The following is an 8,648-nucleotide window of genomic DNA, read 5'->3' on the forward strand; positions in this document are numbered from 1 at the left end:
GCGGGCGGGCGGACACGCAGGGTCAGAGAGACAAGTGCCCACACGCCGACGGCACGGCGGGGGTGTGGGTCCATAGGCAGGGGCAGACAAGGCTCTTTGGGTAGATGCGGTCTCTTTGATTAGACCAACTACAAAATCATGAACCTTTTGGTTGTGGGCAAGCATCCAGTGGTCTCAGGGGGAGCATAGAAGTGGAAAGGCTGGAGGGTCTGGGATGCAGCGCGCTGGCCTGGAGTTTGGGGGCAGCCAAATCCCAAGACCGCCAGGCTCGGGCCTGCACGGAGGAGGCTTCCCCATGGGTTTGGGACTATCCAAAGCCCCCCAGCGAGAGGCTGGGACGGAGGATGCTGGGGTGGGGTTTAGAGCAACCAAGTTGTGCCTGCTCGGTTGATAGGGTTTGTTTGAGTTCAGTCCCAAATCGTATCAGTTGAGCCAATTTGGCTACTTTGACCCGGAATGTGATATACACTATTAAAGAAATAGTTGGAAAAATTGTTCTTTGCCCAAAAGCTTGCAAAGAACAAGTTTTCCAACTATCTAGTTGGTCAAATAAAAGATACCGCATTTACGCGAAGAACCTTGTCTGCTCTTTGGGCGTATCTTTTGTGTAGAGGCTGCATACGTGTGTCTCTATATCTGTGTCTATAGTTTGTCATATAGGAGTCAGACAGACGGATAACGAGCAACTGTAGAGACCAGGGGTGGGCAAAATGTAGCTCACAGGCCAGATGCAGCCCGCCAGGCCATTCTATCCAGCCTGCGGGGCCCCTAAAAAATTTAGAAAATTAAAATTTATCTGCCCCTAGCTGCCTGTCATGCAGCCCTCGATGGCTTGCCAAAACTCAGTAAGCGGTCTGCCCCTGGTATAGACCTTGGACAAACCCTTTCTGTAGAGGTGTTTATAGTTGTTCATATAAATCTGTCTTTATCAATTTTTATATCTATAGTTTTTCATGTAGATAGAGACATACAGAGAGAGATCTGTCTACCTATATCACGTCAAGTAAGTCCTGAGGCTGCTGAGACTATTGCGGCACCTTAGATCAGTGGTTTTCAACCTTTTTGTACCAGGACCCATTTGTAAACATCAATGGTCAGTCCCAACCTAGTGGCCCTCGCTCCCAACCTGCTGCCCTCAGGCCCCAGCCCCCCAGCGTGTGGGGCAGGGCGGGGTGTGGAGCATGGGAGGCCCCAAGCAGCCCCTCACAGGCTGAAACTCTGCCAGCCTGCAAGGGAAAAGCCATTTTCCCCACCATTTTCTCCTTTAAAGGAGAGTCCATTTTTAAAGTTTGTTCTCGATCCTTTCATATATTCTTGCAACCCACTTTTGGGTCACAACCCACAGGTTGAGAAATGCTGGGTTAGATGCTGCGAATCATAGGTGATTCCTTGAGCAAACTGACCCAGTGGTGCCCAAATCCTCTCCAGGTATGGTGACCATTGGCACACAGGGCGCTCATCTGCCCTTTAACAGGTCTTGTTTTTAGTCCTGCTGGGTGCCCGCACCCCCTTCTCACCCAGACTAGCCCAAGTGGGAGCGCCAGTTTAGTCACCAACAAGCCAACCATGGAACAAGGTGTACTGGTTGACATGGTACCAGATAGCAGACCAAGAGAGGTCTGACCCAACAGGGATCTCCCTATATAGATAAACAGATACAGAGGTACATTTATACGGACAACTGTACAGACCCAGGACAAACCCTTTATGTAGAGGTCTATATAGTTTTTCATATATATTTATCTATATCCATATTTATATCTATAAAGGGTTTGTCCAAGGGACTGCATCCAGATGATCTAGTGTTTATTTATATTTATTTCTTTATATCTATATTGCTATATCTCTACACCAGCTCTTAGTTTTCACTGTTTTTTTTCCTAGATTCCAGAAAAGTAATGGAGCAGGGAGCTGAGTATAAAGGGATGCTACTGCTGACAATGCATTATGTCCCTTTAAGGAGACAGCCCACACACAGGATAACAGCCTATTGCTATGGCAGCTGGTAGAGCTACACCTCTAGCTAGTGACCATAATTCCAGTGGTTCTCAACCTTTTTAGACTTGAGGACCCCTTTGGAAAATGCCAGCTTAGTTTTCACTTGTCAAAAAAATAAAAAAACCCAAACTACTGAAAAAATACTAGTGCAATTCTTCAGTTGCAAAGAACTCAGAAAGCCCACAATGAGGTAGGATGGTTTTAACACTATGGGTTGCTATTTGAAATTTCATAGATTTCATAGACATTAGGACTGGAAGGGACCTTGGAAGAACATCTAGTCCAGCCCCCTGTCCCAGGGGCAGGAAGTCAGCTAGGGTCAAAGGATCCCAGCAAGATAAGTGTCCAAACATTTCTTAAAAGAGTCCAGAGCAGGTAGTTGCACCACCTCTGGAGGGAGCCTATTCCAAGGCTTGGGGGCTCAGACAGTAAAGAATTTTTTCCTTATGTCCAGCCTAAAACGGTCTTGGAGGAGTTTGTGACCATGGGACCGTGTCATCTCTTCGGGCACTCTGGTAAACAGGTGTTTCCCCAGATCCCAATACACACCCCTTATATATACACTTATAGGCTGCCACCAGGTCACCCCTGAGCCTGCGCTTCTCCAGGCTGAAGAGTCCCACGGCTCTCAGCCTCTCTCCATAAGGCCTGTTCTCCTGCCCTCTGATCATGCGCGTGGCTCTCCTCGACTCTCTCAAGCTTCTCTGCATCCTTCTTGAATTGTGGAGCCCAGAATTGGATGCAGTACTCCAGCTGTGGCCTCAGCAAGGCCAAGTACAGTGGGAGGATGACATCCTGAGATTTGCTTGAGAAGCATCTGTGGATGCAAGCCAGAGTTTTATTCGCTTTACCAGCTGCGATATCGCACTGGTGGCTCATGTTCATTTTGTGCTCAATCATGACACCCGCCCCACCGAGTCCCTTTCAGCCACGGTGCTAGCAAGCCATAGCACTGCTGAGCCTATAAGCACGATGCAGGTTTTTTTTCCCTCCGAGGTGGAGTACCTTGCATTTTTCCGTATTGAATGTCATCAAGTTTTTATCCACCCACTTTCTAAGCTTATCAAGGTCAGCCTGGATCACTAGCCTATCCTCAGGTGTGGACGCTCTATCCCAAAGTTTGGTGCCATCGGTGACCTTGGCCAGTCCACTTCTGACACCAGTGTCCACATCATTAATAAAGATGTTAAAGAGTACAAGTCCAAGGACGGAGCCACGGGGGACACCACTGGTCACGGAGCGCCACGATGATTCACTTCCATCAACTACCACTCTCTGGGTCCGACCTCGGAGCAATTCCCCAGCCATCAAACTGTGATGTAGCCAAGGCTGCAGTTGGCCAATTTTTCCATGAGGAGATCATGGGACACCAGATCAAAGGCTTTTTTAAAGTCCAGATATATGCCATCAATCTCTGCTTCCTTGTCCAGGTGATATGCCACCTGGTCATAGAAGGAGATGAGATTGGTCAGGCAAGACCTACCCGCAATAAGCCTGTGCTGACTGTTCCTCAGGATGTTGCCATCAGACAGCTTGTCAAGAATGGTCTCTCATAATTTTTTCCAAAATCTTCCCAGAGATCGAGGTCAAGATGATTGGACTGTAGTTCCCCAGATCTACTTTCTTCCCTTTCCTGAAGATAGGCACTACATTGGCCTTCTTCCAATCTTTGGGTACTTCACCTGAGCACCATGAGTTCTCGAATATCCTTGCCAGTGGCTGGACTATGCCGCCTGCCAGCTCCTTAAGTACTCTGGGGTGCAATATGTCAGGACCAGCTGACTTGAAGGTGTCCAACTTCTCAAGGTGTTCCTTTACAAGGTCCACACTGATGTTGGGTATAAATTCACCCTCATCCTGGCTGTCCCGCATCATGTTAGGCAGGGCGGTCCCTTTGGGCTAGTGAAAAAATTATGCAAAGTACCCATTAAGCAGGTTGGCTTTTTCCTGAGTGTTGGTTGTCAGTTGTCCCATTTGGTTTAGCAGGGGTCCAATGTTGCCCTTGCTTTTCTTCCAACTCCCCACATATCTGAAAAAGATTTTTTTATTGTCCTTGTTACGTGTAGCCAGTTGGAGTTCGGTTGCAGCCTTGGGTTTCCTGGTTGCATAGTTGGTAGGGTCGGAAGGGACCTGATCAGATCATTAAGTCTGACCCCCTGACATGGCAGGAAAGAGTACTGGGGTCAAACGACCCCGGCAAGGTGTTTATCCAGCCTCCTTTTGAAGACCCCCAGGGTAGGGGCGAGCACCACTTCCCTTGAAAGTTGGTTCCAGATCCTAGCCACCCTGACTGTGAAGTAGTGCCTCCTGATATCTAGACTGAATCTACTCTCCATCAACTTATGGCCGTTATTCCCTGTTACTCCCAGTAGTGTTCGGGGGAACAGGGACTCTCCCATTGCCTGCTGGTCTCCCTTGGCCAGTTTATAGACGGCCACCAGATCCCCTCTCAGCCTTCCCTTGTGGAGGCTGAACAGGTTCAGGTCTTGTAGCCTCTCCTCGTAGGGCCTACCCTCTCAATGCTGTCCACATCCATCCTGAAATGCAGCGCCCAGAACTGGACGCAGTACTCCAACTGCGGCCTGACCAATGTTATATAGAGGGGGAGGATCACCTCCTTTGACCTGCTGGTGATGCATCTGTGGATGCATGACAAGGTGTGGTTAGCCTTCCTGACTGCGTCCCCACATTGGCAGTTCATGTTCATCTTGGAGTCTATAATGACTCCAAGATCCTTTTCTCCCTCTGTGCTGGCGAGAAGGGAGTTCCCCAGCCTGTAGGTCTGCTGCTGGTTCTCTCTCCCTAGGTGCAGTACCCTGCACTTGTCAGTATTGAACCCCATCTTATTCTCATCCGCCCACCCCTACAACCTCTCGAGATCCAATTGCAGCCTGTCCCTCCCTTCTAGCATGCTCACTTCTCCCCACATCTTAGTGCGTTTCACCCCCTTGTCCAAGTTGCTGATGAAGATGTTGAACAGTGCGGGCCCAAGAACTGAGCCCTGGGGGACCCCACTGCCCACATCCCTCCAAGTCGAAAATGACCTGTCCACCACCACTCTCTGGGTGCGGCCCTCCAGTCAAATGGCGACCCATCTGACTGTGTAGGCACTGACACCACAATCTCCTAATTTTTTAACAAGAATGGGGTGAAAGACAGTGTCGAAAGCCTGCCTAAAGTCCAGAAAGACTACATCCACTGCGACACCTGTGTCCAAGGATTTTGTGACCTGGTCATAGAAGGCCACCAGGTTGGTCTGACAGGACCTGCCTCTAATGAACCCATGTTGGTTGCCCCTAAGCATACACTCCCCTGCCTGCCCCTCGCGCATGTACACCTGGACCAAGGTAAGACAAACAACCCTATAATTTCCTGGGTCTTCCTCCTTCCCTTTTTTGAAAATGGGGACCACATTGGCCCTTTTCCAGTCCTCTGGCACCTCACCAGAGCACAAGTGCTCATAAAGCCGTGCCAAGAGTCCCGCAATGACCTCTGTTAATTCCCTTAGCACTCTGGGGTGGAGATCATCTGGACCTGCTGATTTGAACATGTCCAGTCCCACCAGCGATCCTGGGGGAGTAGGTTCACTCCCTACAGGTACAAAGTAGTGCAAAATACTCCTCCTTAGTGGTGATTCCCATCTTCCATCCTTTATAAGCCTCTTTTTAGATGTAGGAGGTGCACGAGTTCCCTGCTGAGCCAAGGGGGTTTCTGTGCCCTTTTGCTGCCTTTCCTCCGAGATAGGATGGACATCCCTTGTGCTTTCAGGATCGCTCCTTTAAGGAGCAACCACTCATCTTGGACTCCCCTCCCAGTCGAGGCACAGCCCCTTGGGACCTCAACAACAAGCCTCCTGAGCTTATCAAAGTCAGCTTTCCCGAAGTCGAGGACCTCTGCATTGCTGACTAACTTGCCAGCTTTGCGATGGATAGTAAAAGTGATCAGCTCATGGTCACGGTCTCCCAGCTTTCCTTCAATTCTTAGGTTGTTGACTAGATCATCCCCTTTGGCCAGTACCGTGTCCAGCAGCACTTTACCTCTTGTCAGTCCATAGACTTCTTGAGTCAGGTAGAGATCGTCCACTCATGTGAGGAAGCTTTGTGACCATTCGGATTTGGCCAAGTGCTCTTCCCATGAGATGTCCGGGTAGTTGAAGTCTCCCATGACGACCATGTACTGAAAGTGTCCAGCCTCAGCCAATTCCCTGGCGAATTCCTGGTCAAGCTCTTGTTCCGGATTAGGAGGTCTGTAGTAGACTCTTACTATTGTGTGCCCTGTGCTATGTTCCTGACGTATTTTAACCCAGAGGGTCTCCAGCCATCCTCCATGGGTGCCAATGTCAGCTTGCAGGGATGTGTAGCTTTCCTTGACAGAGAGAGCTACACTCCCCCCCCCCTTTTTTGTGTGTAAACAAACAAACAAACAAACAAACAAAAAAAACCTCTTCTGTATAGGGTGTAGCCATCTATACCTCTGGCACAGTCATAGGTGGAGTCCCACCAGGACTCTGTTATCCCTATGAGATTGTAGTCATTCTTGTTTAGCAGGAGGACCAGTTCCTCCTATTTTTCCCCCAAGCTCTTGGCATTGGTGTGCAGACACATAAGTGTCCCATTGGAAGCCCTAGGCTTCCTTGCACTCCCAGGACGACACCATTCCAGGGCTGGGGTAGGTTTGTTTTGTGACTCGTGTTTGCGATTCACAGGACAAATCTCTGGGTTTGTCTTGTGAATCGTGTTTGCACACCAACTGCGCTAACACATTGCGCCTTGCAGCACCCTTGAAAAGATCTCAAAGCACCCTGGCTGAGAATCACTGATCTATGACATCAGTAACACCAAGCATTCCCTTCCCAGGAGCTAAAGTTAAAAAGGAACCACATATTAACATTTCCCAGCATCTTAGGCCCCTGTGTGCAGCCTGAACCAACAGACCTGCTGGAAATATTTTCCCTTTTCACTCCCGCCACCTCCTTGTGGTAAACAAGTACCTCACAATAATCCCCAGACAGCAGCACCTTCCCAGTGTTGGGCTGGACCTAGGTCTGGGTGTCATTTCCAGCACCTTGTCTGTATGCTGCAAAGAGTTAATGTGCAACACAGCTCATCTCTGAAGCATCGGACGCCTGGCAGCAGCATTCCAGGAGAAGAAAACAAGCCTTCTCATGCCCTTACATCCTTGGGTCTGCCTCAACAAATAATGCCACCCCACTCAGTATCATTCAGAATGTGGATGCCAGGAACATTTCTTTTTCCAGATGTTTTGACATGTTCCCTTGTCTCTCTGTGCCTTGCCTTTATTTTATCAAAGGCATATCTGAAATTCCACAAGTAGTTCACTTGTGGAACTCATTGCTACCAGAGGCTATGGAAGCAGATAATTTAACTGCATTCAGAAGGAAATCCAGCAAGTTCATGGGTAGGTCCATGAGCCAGTATTAAGTATGATAGCCAGGGGTGTAACCTCCATATTAGGCCTTAGGCAGGGGGTTGGACTAGATGATCTACAGAGGTCCCTTTCAGCCCTACTTCTCTATGAAACTGTATGGGGAGAGGGGCAGTGGATGGATCAGGTTGAACAGACTCTGCACAAATACTCTTCCCCTTAGCATCCAGTTTCTAGCACCATGAGATGCAGGACACTGGGCTAGCTGGACCTGCAGTCCAAAGCAGTGTAGCATCTAACTTTGCTTTGTATTTACTGTTCCAGGCCCTTCCTGTCCTTTTCTCCCTCTCTAGCCAGACATCGACTCCCACCTCTGATCAGCCCATGACGTCCACTTCCAGGCACTGCTTGTTACATTTGCAGACAAGTACTTTCATGCTTTCTCCCAGGCTAGGCCTCTACCACTAGAAGAAGCTTCCTGGTAAACACCCACAAGAATAACTCATCTTTTTTCAAAACACTTTGTTTTTTTCAGTGATGCCTACAAAATAATTTGAAAATTGTTGAGCTACAGCTGCACTAAGACTCCTAGCTCTCATGCTGATTATTATGGTCTTGTTGTTTCCTTGTCCTCCTGTCGATGCCCATCCATCATCTTATATTTAGGTTGCAAGTATGTTAGGGCAAGTGCTTTTCCAACAGACAAATAGACAGTTGCATAAGAAACAGACACTTCCTTTATTGAAAGACAGAGGTTTCCTTTGAATGCATTATTCATTAACATAAATTAGATATAAATAAAGGTAAACACAGAAGTGTAACAATGTGGCTGGATGCCTGGGGCAGCTGCCACGTTTCCAGTTGCACACACTGGTGCAACTGTATGGCTACAACAGGGTTTTCCTCTGTGCCCCCTGCCCTACCACACAGGTTAGCACCTGGGGTGGCTCCCAGGTAATTGGCCTCAAATCCTGTGGTTCTGCTGACTTCCTTTGTTATGGTTGATCAGCTAAGGCATGACAAGCCTGTTTGACATCAAGGGCATGGTTAGGGTTCTCAGTTCTGCAACTCTTTCCAAGTTTCATTGAGCATTCATGATGAGCATGTGTCCATCTTGGTCTCAGCAGTTATCACCATAAAGCACAAAGTTTAAATACCTCTGGAGAGAAGAACAATCCTTACCACTCCAGCAAATACCTGCCCTCAGAAGACCCAGGACAAAACTGAGTTGTAAAGGGGTGTTTTTTCTACCAGCTTCTGTGCCT

The 8,648-nt window shown here is 48.5% G+C and overlaps 1 protein-coding gene across 8 annotated transcripts in view; it reads right to left on the reverse strand.

Moving 5' to 3' along the window:
* Positions 1 to 8,648, reverse strand: part of LOC102380420 (signal transducer and activator of transcription 5B) — a 63,936-nt gene that overhangs the window by 49,519 nt on the left and 5,769 nt on the right. The window lies entirely within an intron of this gene.

Source organism: Alligator sinensis, unplaced genomic scaffold (assembly GCF_000455745.1).
Source record: "Alligator sinensis unplaced genomic scaffold, ASM45574v1 scaffold919_1, whole genome shotgun sequence".
NCBI lineage: Eukaryota > Metazoa > Chordata > Crocodylia > Alligatoridae > Alligator > Alligator sinensis.